General features: G+C 34.3%; 1 long non-coding RNA gene across 1 annotated transcript in view; it reads right to left on the bottom strand.

Annotated features, from left to right (window-relative positions):
* Window positions 1-1,958: 1,958 nt before the first annotated feature.
* LOC136849612 (uncharacterized) overlaps window positions 1,959-21,108 on the bottom strand; it is a 60,187-nt gene continuing 41,037 nt past the window's right edge. Inside the window, exons 2-3 of the long non-coding RNA XR_010856342.1 lie at window positions 16,996-17,086; window positions 1,959-3,441 (exon numbers count right to left, since the gene is read on the bottom strand). This is a non-coding gene — a long non-coding RNA (uncharacterized lncRNA). The remainder of the gene's footprint in view (window positions 3,442-16,995; window positions 17,087-21,108) is intronic.

The raw sequence follows: 21,108 nt of genomic DNA, 5'->3' as shown, positions 1-21,108 counted from the left end.
CAATCGCTTTTTCCATCCTGAATTTTGTGTTTCTCTTGACGCTCGTCCATTCCTCTCTTGACAGCAATCATAATCTTCCCTGAGTTAGCTTCATGGTGAAACAATCTCCACCTGCTACATCTCCCCCTATTCTCTAGCTTTGAATCCTTGCTGTTTCTTCAACGCTGAACTTGTCTCAACTGCGATAACTTTTATTTCATGTAAACTTTCGTTTCAGTTCCCACTACTATGAATAACCGTCATATCGCAAAATTATATACTGTATATATATATATATATATATATATATATATATATATATATATATATATATATATATATATATATATATATATATTATATATATAGTTAGTCATGAACCAAAACTCGGTCCTTCAGGTTCCATCATCAATTACAGAGAAATGGACTGAAAATAGTGGCAGGAGCCGAGACAACGATGGGGAAAGGGGAACAACAAAACCAGCAAAATAACCTTAATACTAGTTTATTAACATTACGTAATATACATATTTACAATTGAGTCAAGTCTGACTGAAGTTTTCATCCTCGAAAACTGTAGGGGCCAGCAGGTAACAACTGCCTGCTGTTAAACGAGTTCTTGCTGCTACGCTGTCTACAGTAGACCCTGACTCGATGATCACCCAAACTTGACTAACGTTCCGCCGACAAAAGCAACAGGAGTAAACTCTAACACAAAAAATAAGCACCGCCGGGAAAGGAGTGCACCCTCAACAAGGGAACAATCGTTCCATGCACAACACAAGCACTAAACATTACAACATTATATTATATATATATATATATATATATATATATATATATATATATATATATATATATATATATATATATATATATATATAAATATATACATTTATATACATAACGTATATGTATATATATTATTAATATATACATTATATATATATATATATATATATATATATATATATATATATATATATATATATATTTTATATATATATATATATATAATATTATTATATAGGAAATTTTTAAATCATCAGACCATCAACCTTCTGATACGTACTGTCCAAAAAGACTTCACGATACAAATTTATATATAATATATATATATATATATATATATATATATATATAGCCTATATATATTCTTTAATATATATATATATATATATATATATATATATATATATATATATATAGCTAAAATGTAACTGTAAAACACATTAAAAAAATTTAACTCGAATGAGATTTACTTCCTGAATTTGCAGTATATATACAATATATATATATATATATATATATATATAATATAAATATATATATATATATATATATATATATATATATATATATAGATAGATAGATAGATAGACAGACAAACAGATATATATATATAATATATATATATATATATATATGACATATATATATATATATATATATAAATATATATGTACTGTATATATATTATATATTTATATATACATATCCAGATAGATAGATAGATAGACAGACAAACAGATAGATATACATGCACATAATATAATGTATACAGATAGATATATATATATGACATTATATATCTATATATATATATATATATATATATATATATATATATATATATATATATATATATATATATATATATATATATATATATATATAATTATATAACTTTACACGAACAAAAGTAGAAAATCGCAAATACCTTTACAATGTCCTTATCGATGATCCTGTCAAGTTATGGCTATCCAGAATTATACGAGACCTGGCCATAATTCTTGCTCTACAAGCAAGGTACATGACATCTTATCATAACCAGTTTAAAGAAATGAGCTTACGTTTGTATCTAAATATGCATATCATGAAGCATAACAGAATTTGAACTGAATGTGAACCTTTCTTGCTAATCTCACTGGGATGTTTTTAAAATTGTTTCTTTCAAAAACCACGGCTATTTTCTTTAAAAACATAACAGCTTTTGATGGGTTCGTTTTTTATCGCAAAATATATAATGGAATCTATAATAGAAAAATATTTAATGGAAACTATAATAAACTTTTGAGATTTTTCCAGATGATAGGGACTTCATCTCTTACGAAAATCCACCTAAAAGAAATTGCGTTCTTTGGCAAGTGTCGGAAACTTCGCGTCTTCTATTTATATCAACATAATGATGATGATAACATTTTGGATATTTTTCAGGTTTTCTTGATACAATCCCTTTAGCGTTATAAACAACATATACGAGTTAAGTAGACTTTACCGGAATAAAATTTAGCGAATTTCTATGATAAAAACAAGGAGGATCCGATTTAAAACATGTTTCTTAGGTATTGCAAACGAAGAAAAAGAGTATCAAAATCTTTGTAGTTTGTAAAAACGGATATTTATCCGCAGTTCACGGGGAATTATGACTAGAGACCCAGACAAATCAAAGAAATTGAGCTCATTTCGATGAAACTCTACTAGAAGTACACTGTAGAAATCACCAGAGTAATTTGTAACGTAAGGGCCGATCTCGTACATCATTCTGGACAGCCTGAGATTTATACCTCGTGGTGCTGGGGTTCAACAGACCTCGTAAATTCTTTCCATATGAACCAAATATACATTATACATACCCAGAGGAAGGCGAAGAAAATATAATAAATCGGTATATCAAAATGGTAAAAGTGAATTTATACATGCAATACAATATCACATATAAAAACTATCACATACTAAAACTTGGCAACATAATGTATGTACAATAATAAATGGAAATGTTAAATTAAACACTACTACGAGCAAAACAAGTCTTGGTAAAATTGCATTCAGAATTATAAATAGTCATGGTAACATTAAGTCACTGACGACAATTTCCTTTACATGTCTGGTAAATCGGCGTCACAACATCAATGGTCATGGACGCCAAAATTCCTAAACTTTGGTAAACTAAACGTAAAAAAAAAAATCACTGACGCCTAGAAAATTAGTTTATGTTACTGGCATCTCAACATCTGTGGTCGTCGACGACGTGATTGCCCACTTGTGGCCGGGTTTTTAATGAGGAGTTAAATACCCCATAAGAACATACTGAGTCCCAGTTATAAACATTTCCACCAATTACGTTATGTACCATCACGGATTTCCGCGCGTTAGAAGCGTAAATATTTTCAGAGTATCCCCCAAATACGTCTAGGGTTAATGCATATGTTACATAAAACGAAATAAAAATATCTCAAAGCTATAACGGACGACATATAAAGAGATATGGTTATAATGAAAGTGAAAAACAATAAAATCAATATACAGTAACTGGAAAACATTAACCGTAACTAAATTACAGTATAATAATAACACGATTAATAACTACAGCATTCAAATGCAGTCAATAACTGTAGACTTATATAATGACCTCCAGCACCACGATGGTATAAATCGCTTACCTTTTGAAGATATCATCACCTGGAAGAAAAATTAATCAAAATCAGTTACTTATGTCCTAAACAGTACTGTTCAAATGCAGAGATTAATATTTAACTCCTTAGTCCAGAAAAGCTGTTACTTGTCTAGCTGTAACTTTCGCTACTGAGCGCTTACAAAGCCTTTAATTGAAATACTTTGAGCTTTAAGCGTCAGCATTCAATGCTACTTAGAACTGAAACATTTTTCATGCAGAAATCAATAAAAGTAAAACACAGTCATTAAAATGATAATCATAAGGTCCGTGTGCTTCATGCTGTCATCATTATTAGCATCATGAAAGTGACTTAGTCAATTACTCGAGGACCAGTTGCCAACTAAGATATTGACTGCAGAAAACTTATTTTAAAAAACTGCACTTTAATCATTATTATACCTGCAAAGTGTACCATCAAATTCATTATACGATCAGGGAATGTAATCTTCAGGGTAATGTGTGAGAAAACGGCACAGTACTGCTACAGTGTCATAGCAGCATACTTCAAAAATATAACATTTTATAAGTAACTTGTGTTTTTCGTAAGTATACACATCAGAGCCTTTTATATAGGAGTATCCTTCAGCTACAGCTGGAAAGGGTCTCTCAACTTTGTAACATAATGATTAACAGATGGTTACATTTGATGGGTGAGTGGGGAATACCCCTCAATCGTCTGCCGTCACTTAGTACATTTTCCTTCGGCATCAGGACAAAGCCGGGTGGTTGAGGTAAGACCTGCGATAAAAAGCTATGACTTGGATACCTAGGATACATAAAAATTCCTTTAAAAATCTGATAACTTATAACAGAAATACAAACCATTGCCTTTTATATAAGACTTACTCCTTAAGTGGGAGGTCGTCACTGTCAACTGACTGGAACAAACTGCACAGAAATCCCATAATCCCTGTCGCAAAAGCGAGCAGAGGATGCAATGACTCTTGCAACCCCCTACTCGATCTGGCATTGGTATAACAGTGCAGTAGAGCCCTTGGCCTGAGTGAAGGGGTAGAGCCTCACTCAATTAAGGAAAAGTTCTGCGAACCATATGCAATCCCCAATGTCAGAAGGTAGCCAAATCTTACAATTGGAATAGTCCTACTGCCACCACAACTCTCCCCCCCTCAACCTTATTAAAAGGAAGAGCTGAGAGAGTCACATATTAGCTGCAAAAGCTCTTACGACATGTTGAAGAAATGAGTAAACACCTACATCTATGAATGGTCCAGCACATACTTAGGCTGAGCTGATGCTCTGCAGATGGGAATAAGAAGGACATCTCAATAAAAGCCATTCATTTTATCATCCCAAAATAATTACTATTATTATTAAAGTAATTTAACCAGACCACTGAGCTGACCTTCAGCTCTCATAGGGCTGGCCCGAAGGATTTGATTAAAATACTAGGTCAAGGCCTGAAGTCAAGCGCTAGGACCCAATAGATCATCCGACACAAAGATGAATGAATTAAAATGAAATTAAAAACTGCACATGGGCACATCCTCTCATATAATAAATACATTTACTCAGACTTCCTTTCATCCCAAAAGCCCTATCACTCTCCAAATACCTCTGGCAAGATGCTTACTGTCTGAAAGGAGCTGGGTACCTGCACATCTTGCTGAGCAGCCCCTCAGGTCCCAGAGGAATGGGGTTAGAAAAACCTATGGGGGAGATCCATATGACAGGATGAGGTAAAGGTGGACTGAATGTGAGATAAAGATGATCTGAGGCTTGAGACACATGCTAATCAACCATGTACTAAAAATTAGTTCAAAATGCCAGAAAAAACTCCACGTCCCCGAGTTTAACTTTTATAAGTTTTTGTCCCTGTTGTATAACTGACTCGTTTCGGAAATGTTTTAAGCTCACCTGTTACATCATAAGGCCACAAAGAATGTGGGTGTTTCCAAACACTGACTTCTTGTGTTTGCCAATACTAGCAAGAGGCACCAACGTCTTGACATAAGAGGTTCAGTCACAAGGCTCAAAAGTCTCTCATCCAGACTGCCAGAAGATGCTGAAGAGAGGAAAGAAAAGGAACTTTTCTTAACAGATTGGCAATTCCTGAATTTTGCCACAGGCCCACGAATTAATGAGCATGTGAGCGATTCCAACACTGAGTACAGGACAAGAGTGATGTGGTATTCGTCACTACACTTCACCAAAGAACAACTGTGCTGTGATTGAGGCCTCAGTCTCAGGTACGACTCAAGGCCTGGTTCTAGGCAGGTGGCCTTTCATCACAGTGACTCAGAAGAGCTTGGATTACTGAGGCAGGTGATGAGGGCCACAATCCCCTGAAGATGCTAAGCTTTCCGTGGGTGGAAGACTGAGCTATAAGGAATCTCTCTGGGAGACTGCCCAGAGCCAGCAGATCTGGAAAAAAAAAAAAAAACTTTGTTTGGGGTTTACAATGAGCTACCAGGATGCCTGTGCCCACAAATGATCAACATAGTTTCCCACCCAGTGGAGCGTAGGGAAAGGAGGGGGCATTTTGATCAATATGGACAGGGAGTATCTAAGCTTAGCTTTTTAAAGAAGTGTGCTATTGTTTATGGGACCTGAATCATCATTCAGCCATACTGTGCTTGTGAGCATTATTTGTCATGTGACATCAGCAAGACATGTGGTAAAGGCCAGATACATCGAATGAGACAGGAAATTACTATTCGCAGCAATGATGTTTTTTTTCCTCTTGTTTGGCATAGTTTGTGAAATCTATTTCCTTTGGTAACAGCCATCTCATAGGTCAGGTGATGTACCAAAAAATACAATCATGGGATTGTGGATCGAACTGCAGGGTTAAAATCAAAGTCAAAACTCTTCATTACACTGAAATTGGTTATTACATACACAGATCTCTATGTTGCTTCCATCACTAATGTTGAACAGTGGAGAGCTTGAAGAGATTATCAGCTTCAATTGCTTTTGCTGTTGCTAGATCTGGACTTGTAGCAGTGTCAAGCTTAATAGTCTGATCTCTGTTGCCTTCATACACACCATTTCTCTTTAATTCGCCTCATTCACACTGGAAGTTGCTGGTTAGCCTACTTTTACTAAACTTGCACAAGACCGTTAACATCTAATGTTCAAATAAGTAACATACAGCTTAACATTACTGTAACATAACAGTAGTCATCATTTCTGAATAAGTAGTCATCATTTCTGAATAAGACTATGTCTAAAAATAAACTGTCAACATCGCAAGAACACTGGTGTGTAGATAAAGGCCATGAGGAACTTACATTCCTACTTTATCAACATTATTATTTCTTGGTATGTAATCTGTAAAGATACCAATCATGTCAACATTAAAATGTATTTTCACATCTTCACTTTTTCAACAACCTTAGATATGTCACTGTTCGCAATAGATGATCTGCCATTTCCTGTTATCAAAGTCTCTTATCATGACTAGTATGTCTATCCTTACACTGGGAGGTTTCCTCCTAGCCCAAAAGGTAATGGCACCAGAGAAAGGAACCTCAAGAGCTCACTGTTATTGGTATGGCAAACAGCTCGATCACCAGTGATTCTAAGAGCTCAAACCAACATTCCCTTGAAAAATCATAAACACTATTAGCTTCTACTCCATTCTTCTGGTAGCTGAGATAGTTTGTCAAAAAAAAAAAAAAAAAAAAAAAAATCCTCCAACTAGGAATGTATCTGGCTAATGGCTCTGCAGCATGGCAAACCATCCATTTGTTTATCTACTTTGCTGACTGACAGGGTGAAGGGGACTAGCCCTTTCCCCCTCCCCCGCTTGACATAAGTAACTATGGTCACATTTCTGCTCAATGACAGTAGGAAATGACTCGTAAAATATTACTGAAATTCCCAGGCTAGCAGGGCAGCTTGCCTTCCCAAAAAGTTGATGTGCTGATAGGAACCATGCAGCAAGCTCAGATGTAGGGTCCCTACGAGCTGATAAGTGTGCATCTCAAGTTTCTGGGTAAAATGGTTGATTACAGATCACTGAATGACTAGTAACTGAATGAATTACCAAAATACCAAATTGGCATCTCTTTATAATACCAACTAAAAAGTTCTTGTTTTGGGATGTATTTAGGCTGAATATACATTAAGAATTTCAGTTTTCTTAAAAACAGCTAAGTTAACAGAATTACTAGGCATTTTGGTAATACACATGGGCATTTCATACATATTCTGATACACAGGTTATTGGTAACTTATCATATGATGAGTGTAACATTAACAAATAACCTTATTGGGCTAAAAACTGACAGCCACTTGAATCTGATTCCCATGAATGCTTAACCACATGTACCTATAAGTTATAGTAATCCTATACAACTTGTTCTTATCATATCACCAGCTTGTAGTTATAACAACTATCACTGCATACCATTAAAGATGTAAACTGCCCATCTTTTATACAGCTGTCAGTTTCATATTTGCTTAAAAGCTGCATATGCATATCAGGTTACTTTCTATTGCATTTTTGTTGTTATGATAATGTCCTAATTCCCATTACAGTTTTTCTTTATGACTACCATAAACTAACAATATAGAGAAAATGTCTTCTGGAATTACACAGTCTGGTAACTAGGTGTAAGCTAGGGAGGGGGAGTGGCTGAAGGTTCATGGAAACCCGTGGAATAGGAAGGGGAAGTGGCTGAAGGTTCAGGAAGACCTGTACGGCAGGTGAAAGTACAAAATTGATAGATGAAGAACTGTGAGGGTAAAAGTAAGAGGCAGGAGAAAAGGCTGTGTGTAAGGCATGGCCCAGAATAAAAAAGAATATGTGCCTGGCTGACCTTGGAAAATACAAAATGGTGACCATGATAGGGAGTTCAAGCAAAGGTCAGAAATGTTAAGGGAAAAAAGATGGCATTGTTAGTATGTCCTAAGTTCTTAAGTACATAAAAATGCACATTCTCCTGTGGAAATGTTCTGAAAGATCCTTGACCGGTATAAATATGTAGTCTTCATCGCAGGATATTCATAGGCATCCTTGGAAATGAAAATGATGACTGACCATTTTCTTGTTGAAATTAAAGTTAACATAAATAGAAGCTCAAGTTGAAGACGAAAGGGTGAAAACATGGCTGCAAATGTAAGGCCAGTTGACTTTAATAAGAGGGAAGTGGGAGATACATTAAGAGAATACACGAGGGAAAAATGAACTAGAGGGAATGGCAGAAAGGTGGAAGGGATCAGAGTCAGCATGATTTGTGGGTATTGGAGAACAGTTGGGGGAAATCAATATACCAAGTGGTTGGGTGAGGGTGAACTGCTTCACAACAGGGATGATCATGTAGATCTGGGCAGGAAGTTAGATAAGGTAGTCACAACAGTGAAAAGTGAAAAAATGGAAACGGATGACTCTGAACAAAATGAAGAATTAAAGTTAATATGGATGGTGGAAGAATGTAAGCAGTTATTATTATTATATTATTGTTGAAAAATTTTGAGACCACTGAGCTGACTATCAGCTCTCATAGGGCTGGCCCGAAGGATTTGGATGAAATGACAGGTCTAGGCTAAAAGCCTAGCACTGGGACCTAATAGGTCACTCAGCAGTGATGATTGAATGAAAATGAAATTAAAAGCTGCACAAAGGCATACGCTCTCATACTGGGACACTCTCACTCAATAAATACATTTATATTGGCGTTTCCATATATACTCACTAAAAAGGTATATTAAAATTCAAAATAAATTAAGTAAAATTTTAAAATTTAGTTGTTTTAAAATTTATTAGACACTTAAGGGTATTCGTATTTCTATTATTTACTTTTTATATCTTAACAATTAAATCACACCTCCTCATTAACATTAAAATGGGTATTACTGAAAATGCTGAAGATTCCAACAAAGTTTCTTTTATTGATCTATTTCCAAAATTTTATAATCGCTGCAAGTATATTCTGGACATTCACACAATACATGCTTTACTGTTATCAACACTTTGCAATCTAGGCATTCAGGAGGAGGGCCACATGGACTGTTCATTGTGTGTCCATGTGTCAAAACGAGTATGGCCTATTCGAAGACGCCTCAGAATTACTTGCGTGTATGTCTCTCTCTCTCTGATGTGATGAACTCCATTTTCCAACACTGGATTTTATCAGTTTAAATTTATTATTTTCATGTTCTTCATTCCATATATTTTGCCATTTACTTACAATGACTGTCTTTATATATCTTATATAGTCACTAATAGGGATGTCTACATTTGCTTTTGCCATGTGGACTGCTTCTTTAGCTGCTTTATCAGCCTCTTCATTTCCTTTAATCCCTACATGGGCAGGGATCCAACATATTTCAATATTTTTTCCATTATTATACAATTTATGGAGTGAAAACTTAATTTTCTGTACAATATTTTTTTTTTTTTATTAGAGCTTTAAATGGCTTCTGCAGTGCTTCTGGGGTCACTATAAATCACAAAATTATTAAATGAGGTTTCTTTAATTATTTTCATGGCTGATGCTATTGCACATAACTCAGCTGTAAATAATGAGGCATTATCTGGTAGAAAGAACTGATACGCTTTGTCTTGGGATACTGCAGCATATCCCACTCCGTACTGTGACTTAGATCCGTCGGTGTATATTGCGTAATGTGGACCTTTTTGGATTATATGTTCTACTGTATGTTGTCTATGGTGTCCCGGGGTATATGAATAACTTTTTGATAAATATTTTAAGTGTGTACAAATTCTCATTTTATTCATTGTCCAAGGAGGAGGTAATTTTACTATTAAAAGTAACTGTATATTTATATTTAGCGACTCAATCTTCTACCTCTAACTGGGAAAGGAGGTGGATGACTGTTTATAAACACATCTCTTAATCCAAATAATTTTTTGGTTGGAGAATCATTTGTCTGAATTCTCAGAGCACTCTTCATTGTTACTAACTCTCCATGGAGAGAGAGAGAGGGGTAGTTCATCACATTCAACTTTTAAAGATGACTTTGGTGATAATCGAAAAGCTCCTGAACATACTCTAAGGCCTTCATTATGAACTGGGTCTAAAGTTTTCAGCGTTGCGTCTGATGCCGAGCCTTATATTTAGCTTCCATAATCAATGATAGACAGCACTGTTGCTTTATACAATACGGTAAGGGTATGTCTATCGGCCCCCCATGTAGTGTTCGATAGTTTTTTTTAATTAGGTTTAATGCTCTTTTACGTTTTGATTTCATGCATGTTATGTGGGCTTTCCAGTTCAAGTGAGTATCAAATACTAATCCCAAATTTCGCTGTTTGGCCAACGTTTTGATTTCATGCATGTTATGTGGGCTTTCCAGTTCAAGTGAGTATTAAATACTAATCCCAAATTTCGCTGTTTGGCCAACTGGTATGGAATGATTTCTGATTTTTAAACCTATTTCTTCATTTTTTTCCACTTTTTATTTTTATAAAACATTACTGCTCGAGTTTTTTGTATAGAAAATTTAAAGCCTAGAGATGAGGCCCATTCACCTATTTTTATTATAGTTCTATCAATGATTCGCTCTGCATATTTTATGCGAGATGCTGAATAATATACAGTATAGCAAAATCATCCATATGCAAGTTAATTTTAATTCCGATTGGTAGATTATTACCGATATCATTTATTGCTAAAGTAAAGTGTGCCACCAAGGACGCTTCCTTGTGGAACACCATTTTCAAGTGGAAATGTACTTGACAATACATCATCAATTCTCACTTGAAAAGTGCGATTTTTCAGAAAGTTCTGGATAAGCCTAAGTAAATGTCCACGGATGCAGTTTTTATTTAACGTTTTTAATATTGCATATCTCCAAGTAATATCATATGCCTTTTCAATGTCAAAAAAGATGGCTATAGTAATTGTTTTCGTTCAAATCCTCTTCATAATATATGTGGTCTTCCAAGTTAGACAGAGAATCCAGTGTAGATCTGTTACATTGTGACCCAAATTGAGTGGGAGTCAACATTTTTTTTTCTCGAATGTGCCACGTTAGTCGAGCATTTACAATTTTCTCTAGTAATTTGCATAAACAACTTGTTAAAGAAATTGGTCTGTAATTGTTCACATTACTGGGATCTTTCCCAGGTCTGGAGATAAGAATAATTATAGCTGTGCGCCATTCACCAGGAAATAAATTTTGAGGCCATAAGTGGTTATAAAACTCTAATACGTGACTCTGCCAAAGGTGCTACATGGCAGATCATTTCAAAACAAACACTGTCACCTCCAGGGGCACATTTATTGCTGTTCAACAGAGCAAATTCTAACTCTTTCTTAATAAATTTTCTCTTATATACCTTGTTTCAAAATTTGCTACTAATTCTATACTATTTTTCTTTGTGCAGAAATGGTCATCTAAACTTTTGTCACTACTTACTTTTGCTAAATTTTCACCTATTACATCACGTATTTCTTTTGGATCAAGTATTCTTTTCCCAAGCATGTCCCGCAATATAACATTTATAAAGCAGACTGGGAGCAATGTGAATTTCACACTACAAATGTCCCACCCTTTGAATATTTAAAAGATCATAATGAAACTAATAAATTTCTTGTTGATTTTATTAAAAATGCTGCTGATAAAGCAATACCAAAATCAAAAGCTCATCCAACAAAACACAAAGTCCCAAATTGGAAGAGATTAGATAATTTGAATAGAAAGTTCAGTAAAATAAATAAAACACCGATATTAGAAGAAAATTTACAAAAACTGACTATATTATTATTAGAAATTGATATATTAAAACCTCAATATAACAAAGTATCTGCAAAATTTAAAAGGGAAGTAATTCAAGGAAGAATCATTTCATGGAGGAAATATGTATCAGATCTCTAATAATACTCCCAAACAAAAAATAAGGGAAAAATTCAGGAAAATAAATGGCACCCATGTTAAACCACCTAGACATACCGGGGAGATTATTTTGTAATAATGAAATTAATATTGGGAAATGATCACCTGTGTGCAAGTCGTCAACTGTATTCCAATCCAATCTGTCTACTTAACTCTATGTACTGCAATAGAGTTAAGCCGATTGAGGAAAATGTTCCATGTGTTTTGAGAGAAATATGTGCTGATTTAGTTATTTATACAGCACATGTCGTATGAATCTATGAATTATTCTATTTTACTTCCTGCTCTATTTGCGTCTGTACAATTACAGTTCCACATCGGGGTGTGAGCATTAAAATCACCTACTACTTATGTAAGTTCCTTGGCATTAGTAAGTAATTCTTTAAGTTTGTAAATGGCGTAATTTTTATTAGGTTGGTTGTGCAAATTATAAATTATAATTATCGCTTTTCATTCGAATTTTAAGACCTGATATTTGAAAGTCAGTAATGTTAACAGGTACTTTGTTGTAAAGTACTTTGTTACGTACATATATGACTGTACCTAAATTTCCTTCTTCCTCTCGTGATGTTAATGCTAAGGTATATTTACCTATTGTTGACACAGTTTTGTTGACATGTTGTAAACATAATATCATTGGTTCATATTCTTTTAATAACCGTTGTATTTCTCCTAGGTGTAATCTGGTCTGTAGACCATTTACTTCCACTGTATAATATAGTAATTGAAAATATTTTGTTATAGCGGTCGAGTTTTATTTTCTCTCTCTTTTTTTTTGTACTATCAATTTGGATTTTTTCAATAATTTACTCACGACATTCATTTGTTTTTCTTTACAATATACTAAGTGTTCAATGCACATGCAACCTTTTTCATGGGTACTCAAATCCGTGGTTTCTTTTTTTCTATATTTCACAAAATTTCTTATAATGTTTGTTAAACCATCTTTTGTTATGTTTTTGTTGTCACTGCATAATTCAATGAAACAATCATTACATCCACATGTATTATCATGTATATTTCTTTTTTCATTTGCTCTTGTACCAATTACTGGAGATGGAGTAAGCTCTTCTCCTTTGACATAATCATTGTTATCTATAGTATGGTTCTCTTTCACTTCTGTGTTTTCGACATCTACCTTCATAGGTTTAACTATTATTTTAGGAGATAAATGTATATTCTTAGCTTGTTTTTGTTTTTGTTCCTTTTTCATCTCCTTTTATCTTCGGTTTAACCGATGTTTTTCTAATAAAAGTTGGTTTCTTCGTTTTGGGGGGTGTTCTCTCCAAAGGCCTTTTTTTATCTTCTAATTTCCAGTCCATCACAACCCTCCTCTGTTACTTCCGTAGTAACATCCTTCTGTGTTTCTATTTGTATTAATATTTCAAATGAATTGGATAAAATATTATCCATCTCATTTGTGCCCGTTTCTTTATCCTTTACCATTTTTGTTTTTATTTCTAAATTATTCATTTCTTCTTGAGATTTACTTTTGTGTGCTCTGTTACTTCTATCTGTTTGCGTTTTTGTTTCATTATTTGCTCTTGTTATTAAAGAATATGTATGTTTCTTAGACGGATTTTGAATTCCTCTAACTTTTAATTCCAACCTAGCCTCTTTTATAGGCATCCCCGTTCGTTCTTGTAGATTTTCAATTCAGTATTGTATATATAACACACGCATTCTTTGGATCTTGCATGATGATTCTGCCCACAGTTTACATACTTAGGTTCACTGCACTTCCACTGTATGGTATGTTCAGTAGATCCACAATAAGCACATACCGGTTCATTACGACAATTTTTCTTTGTGCCCATACTTACTGCAATTCTGACACTGCAGTGGCTTTGGTACATAGGGTCTTAACTCAATATTTTGGCCTAAAATTTTTATTTTTTGAGGTAGATCTTCACATTCAAATTTTATTTTTGCTATTTTTAATATTTCTTTATTGCTGTTTTTACTTGGTACAACATATACCTTACAATTTTGGACCTTGGGGTATCTTTTTCTTATCGACTGGTTCGTTGTTGTTTTCAGGAAGTACAATGGTACCCTGAATGCTGTTCATTGCATCGTGTTTTTTCACTTTTATGTTAATATTGTTTATATTTTTCAAAGACAAATTGTCTTCGGACTGACTTTTTGTTGTGGTCTCTATATATAAGGCAAGTTTTCTCCTTTATTTGTCTGAACGACATCTCTGTCGTTGGATATCTATTTAATAAATAATTTTCTCATTTTAAAGCTGAAATATTTTGGTCAGCTTTCATGGTTAGAAACTTTGACCAACTTCCACTCCCAAAGAGGGAGTCGAAGTGAGTCAAGGTTGGGTCATGAAGATATTTACTATTTTTGGGAGTTTTATAAGGTATTAAAGTTTTAATACCACTCTGATTTTGATTATTTGGATTATCCAGAGAATTGTCCATTTCCATGCCAGAAGATTTGCTCCGTACTGGAGCAGCGGTCGTCATCTGTGCCAGAAGAATCAGAAGAATACACCAAAGGGCCCAAGGGTACTTGAATCTTTAAAATTACTCAGCATAAAGATTTAAGTATAAAAAAAATAAATAAACCTGAAAACCTTAAAAAGATATCATCAGCCTTTCATGGTGCTTATTCTTCCACCAATGGCACAAGTGAGAACTGACTCCCAAATGTCCGCTTCCTACCCTACCCCAAAAGGGGATGGCACAACATGATTAGAGTGGCCCAAGTGTAAGCCAAACCGCTTGCTAGGACTGACAATACTACTAGAATACAATCATCCCCACCCTAAACCGGACAGAATGCCGAGAGTCCTATCCCTAGAACCAGACCTCCCTGGAATCCATGGTCCAGCCCTAAAGAATAGTTCCGCCTTATCTCTCTCAGGTCCGAACATTATCGGGCAGTTGATGGTCCTACCACAGTTGCCACTATTTAGCTTCGGATATAAACCCAATCCCAAATATAATATCTTTTCTTATTTATCAGGTCCAATAAATTTTAGCAAAAGCGGAAAATTCCACAAAAATTAATTCTAGAAATATATAATGGTATATGGGATCCTTGGACTCAAACCCGGGAACAGATTCCTGGGGTTCAAGAACCCCCTCACCACTTCAAGGTGGTCCCACATCGAGGGGGATGTAAGCAGTTAATTCCTATAAGCATTTGGGAGTAAATAAAACAGATGATCATGGGATGAAAGAGACAGGAGGATAGAAGAATAAATGTTAATATGGATAATGGCAAAATGGAAGTGCTTGATTCATAATAGTATTTGAGAGTATATAAAACAAATACGTGTCGTACGAAAAGCATTGTGTCGTAGCATTCGTAAAGCAAGGAAGATAAGCGTGAATGTACAAACGTTTAGGGAGCAAAATGAGTTATCTGTGGAAGCCAAGGATGAGTGTATCAAAAGATTTTAGAGCCGACACTCCTTTATGGAAGTTTGGCGTGAATTTTGACACTAAATGGGAGGAATAAATGGTTGAAGCTGTTGAGATGAACCGTTTGTACAGTGTATGCAACATAAGAAAACTGATAGGTTGAGATATACGAAGTGATTGAAATGATAAATAAAAAGGTTACAGTAAGTTAAGAGATAGATCAGAATAGTTGAAGATAGATCAGTCATGTGGAAAATTTGGACTATGATGGGTTGGCGAAAAGTAGATCAGAATAGTTGAAGATGGATCAGTCATGTGCAAAATTTGGACTATGATGGGTTGGCGAAAAGTGTATAATTCAGAAGTGACAGGCAGAAGAAAGAAAGGAAACCCTAAGAAAGGAAAGGCATCAATATCTACAAAATTCAAGAGTATGTGGATACGAAGGGTGAAAGGGTGAATGGCACAGTTTGTGTGTGTGTGTGTGTGTGTGTGTGTGTGTGAAAACAGAGAGTGATGCACGGCTTATGAGTCTTTTAGAAGTGTGTTAAATGGTTCATCTTGGAGATTTCACAACTAACGGGCTTCAGGGAACGAATTGATGTTAGGGATAAACACATATGCAGCCGTACACACACACATATACAGTATATATATATATATATATATATATATATATATATATATATATATATATATATATATATATATATATATATATAGTATATATATATATATATAACACACACATATACAGTGTGTGATATATATATATATATATATATATATATATATATATATATATATATATATATATATATATATATATATATTATATATATCATATATATATATATATATATATATATATATATATATATATATATATATATATATATATATATATATATATATATATATATATATATATATATAATCAGAACACTACGTAAGAGCAGAACCTGAGCACCTTCATGCTCAGTTTCTAGATATATCGTTCTGAAAGGGAGACAAGAAATCTTGAAATCGAGGGTGACAATATACTATTAGTATTTAATACATTATGGTTGACTATACCTCTTTTAAATCAAGATACCACTGAACCATAAACTACGACGATAATCAAAACTTTGATGACATCAGGAAAGAACTTTATAACTATTCCATAAATTTATGAAGACATGATTGTTTATATCACGTTCCTATAAAATCATCAGGACAGATCGCCCATAAAGTAATTGGAATTTCGTTGAATGAAACAGAACATTCCAATTTACTAAGAGACAATGACAGACAAATGACATTAACAACGAAATTCAGATTTATGACATTAACATTGAGATTCAGACTTACCATATCTCCATGAACTATGCAGCAGCAAGAACGCACATTATGTTCTATTAAAATTTTCCTGAACCGCCTCTTCAAGAAAACGCACCTGATACTGGAAGGGGAAAACAAAGAGGAAAGCATGGATTACTCAAAGATAAGCTACGTTTGGTCTAATAGAAATCATGAAATATAGTACAGGTTGCATGAAACCAAGAAGCAGTGAGTCTTTACAAAATTAATGGGCAAAAAAACATTACACCACACCATAGTTTACTACAAAATCTATTGTGCTGTCGTTGGGCTGTGCACTAACTACAACCTAATTTTTCGTTAATTTGGTGGGAAAGCACCTGACAAAGGACGGTAACTTGGCGATCACTGGTTGAATGTAACATGTCCGGAGAACAACGTTATGTTTCATAAGAAGTACTTGGTGATCCGGATGAAAGCTTATTTAATAACTAATAACACAAACCTGCAACAATACTGCTATATTTATTCAGTCCCAAACCAATAGCTATTGCAACTATCCATAGTCTTCTTCAGGGATATTCGAGATCAACAAAGGAACGGCATTCCAGTATAATTTATAACAGATGCAGCCAAAAATAATAATAATGAAAAGAAAGGTAACAATTTAAAAGTTTAGTGCAAATTTCAAAAAGTACAGTTTTGGAAATGAATAACAAATGTCTCAGGCCGGGATGGCTCTCCATGTATATTTCACATCTATACAGTATATATTTCATATCTATACAGTATATATGTAAATATACTATATATGTATGTATGTATGTATGTATATATATATATATATATATATATATATATATATATTACATATAACATACATATTTTCATTCAATACTACATATATATATATATATATATATATATATATATATATATATATATATATATATATATATATATATATATTACATTCTCTCTAACACCTACATGATTTTCATTCAATCACTGGTCACATTAGCTCTCTCTTTTCTCATATATATATATATATATATATATATATATATATATATATATATATATATATATATATATTATAAAAGTGACCAACCCAGCACTGCCTGGGAAACTCTGAATGACAACCAATAAACTCTCTATATCTCTCTTTAATAATAAAAAGAAAGGTAACAATTTAAAAGTTTAGTGCAAATTTCAAAAAGCATACAGGTGGAAATGATTAACAAATGTCTCAGGCCAGGATGTCTCTCCATGTATATTTCATATCTATACTGTATATATGTAAATATACTGTATGTATGTATATATATATATATATATATATATATATATATATATATATATATATATATATATATATTATTATTTTTTTATTAACTTTATCTCATACACAATTGTTCTGTGCATTAGTAGAATTACTAAAAGGACCTCATTCAAACTGGATGGTATCTAAAGGAGTTTTTTATTCAGAAAAAGTTACAAGCTTTCTTGGACAAACAGTCCACATTATCAAGTATCCGTACAATGAGCAGACGCGTAGTCCGGCTGTATTTATATCTGTGTGCTGAGTACTTTTAATCCTATAATCACCTAGCTCTTCCTGTGTGACCTCCACCCCCTCGTGACCTTGGTCTTTCTCTGATCCCTCCTTCCAGGTGTCGGTTTTCTGTGCGTTCTCTTATGTTTTTCTTCGTTTCCTTGTTACTGTGGAGTATACGGTTTTTCTAGATATGCTGTCTTCAAAGCCGTTTCCGGTGTTCCCTGCCATCGTGTTGTTGGCGCAAGTTATGAACACCTTCATAACTTAAGCAACTATCTTAACAGGAAAGGGAGAGAGAGAGAGTAGAGGGGGTGTTAGGGAGGAGAGAGAGAGAGAGAGAGAGAGAGAGAGAGAGAGAGAGAGAGAGAGAGAGAGAGGGTTTACTTTATTGGTTGTCATTCAGAGTTTTCCCAGGCAGCGCTGGGTTGGTCAGCTATATATAATATATATATTTTTATAAATATTACTGCTGTTCGCCTCAATGTATTTCTTTGAAGTTCTATCAGAGGAACCAACGTCCGTTGTAGCGGCCAAATCACGTAGGCAAGTTTAAATTGTAACGTTCACTTGGAGAAAGGATAGGTAGCATTTAGGCATTTCCCCCTTTAGGAAAATTTCCATATCAGCCTTAAAAATGGGTGGTCCTAAAGTCCTTTTATCCTTCTACCTGTCTCTCTTGGCGAATGTTTTTAACAGAGCGTAGACGCCTAGGGCATGACAGGCGGCCTGTTTTTGACCTAGGCCGGTCAGAGAACAGGCAGAGAGAATCAAGCTTTCGGGGAGACAACACGTCCGGTTGGACCTCTCCCCCCTTTTGTCTATTATTCTATTAGTGAAGGGAAGAAGAAATTGCAAGAACTTCCGGTCGTCCATTGATGCGCAACAATGCTTCATCCTAAGGTAGAGTCTGTCTTTTGTTCAAAACTTTGCCCATTCTTTTATCCTCTTTCTGTATTTCCCAATCTTTCTTTGTTTCATTCTCCAGCCACCATTTAGGGTACCCACTGGTACGAAGTCTAGATTAAGTCAAATTATTATATTGTTAGCGTTAGCCGAATTGTCCCAGTAAGTCTTGGGATTTAGGCAAGCAAGTCATTTTAATACTCTGGTATTCGTTATGCCTAGCGCTCATTGTTTGGGGGGAGAACTGTTGTGTTTTTTTTTTTTTTTATTTAATACCATCTCAACAAGTAGAGATTTTTCTGCGTCTGCAGTTGGTGACGTTTATCATAAAGTCTTTATTCCTTGAATATTCTTTAAGGTTAATTACCCTTAACTGGCGACCTTTGATTAATTAACGTCTGTCTTTGAGGTTAACTCTTGGCTTCAAGAGACAGGTTACGTGTATTCTTGGCCTGCAGGGCCGTGCAACTTTACGTAAATTAACCAATAACTGATCAGCCAAGACACACACGTAACAAAATATATATATATATATATATATATATATATATATATATATATATATATATATATATATATATATATATATATATATATATATATATATATATACAGTAGAACCCGATTCTCGATATAATCCGTTTAGAAGGAGCATCGAGATTCGATTTTGTTGAATTCTAATCAATTTCTAAGAAATAACTGAAAATGATGGATTAATCCATTTTGACCACCAGTCACTACTCAACCTTGCCTTTGAGACAAAACACCACACATTACAATTAAATAAGCTCAGAGGGCATTGGGAGTGTCACTATTCATCTCAGCAACCTCTAAAAAGAAACTATAGATTAGACACTAATATCTGTCATTATTGACATTATATTTTTCAACCACTCTCACCCACCCGCCCTTCTTATTGGGGCTGAACTTGGACTTGAAGGGCATCGGGAGTGTCAATATTCATCTCAGCGATCTTGAAAACTGCGGATAAACACTAATATCTGTTGCTTTCGGTTATTTTTACATGTCCCCCACTTCCCACCCCTTCTCACCCTCACTTCCTATCAGGGATGACACCCCCCCCAATCTTACTGTGGCTGAACTTGGACTTGAAGGGCATCGGGAGTGTCACTATTCAGCTCAGCGACTTTGAAAACTATGGATTAGACACTAATATCTGTCGTTTTCTGTTATTTTTACATGTTACCCCCTTCCCACCCCATTTGGTGCCAATGATGTCTTACCCCCACAGCATTCTTTCCATTCTTTCCCAGATAGTCATATGCATACCAAGTTTGGTTGAAATTGCTCAATGCATTTCAGAGTTATCCTGGAACATACACACACACACACATACATACATACATCCATTCATATATATATATATATATATATATATATATATATATATATATATATATATATATATATATATATATATATATATATATATATATACTGGGTGTTTCAAATTAGAGGCCGCCCCACCACAGAACAAATGGAAATTTATGAAGTTTTCTGCTATAGCCTATCTCCAAGTACATTATTTTAAGTTTCTATTAAGCTATTTTTCATTTTACATTTCTTGTATTTTCAGACTGAGTGACGGAGTTAGATACAGCCATAGCTAATGACTCGGAGGAAACCAGATGGATTGACCAAATCCGGGCTATAACCTTCAGAGAGGCCAGGGATGCTGGTGC

Source organism: Macrobrachium rosenbergii, chromosome 21 (assembly GCF_040412425.1).
Source record: "Macrobrachium rosenbergii isolate ZJJX-2024 chromosome 21, ASM4041242v1, whole genome shotgun sequence".
NCBI classification, from domain to species: domain Eukaryota; kingdom Metazoa; phylum Arthropoda; class Malacostraca; order Decapoda; family Palaemonidae; genus Macrobrachium; species Macrobrachium rosenbergii.
The sequence above is the reverse complement of the archived record's forward strand: the minus strand, read 5'-3'. Positions and strand labels throughout refer to the sequence as shown.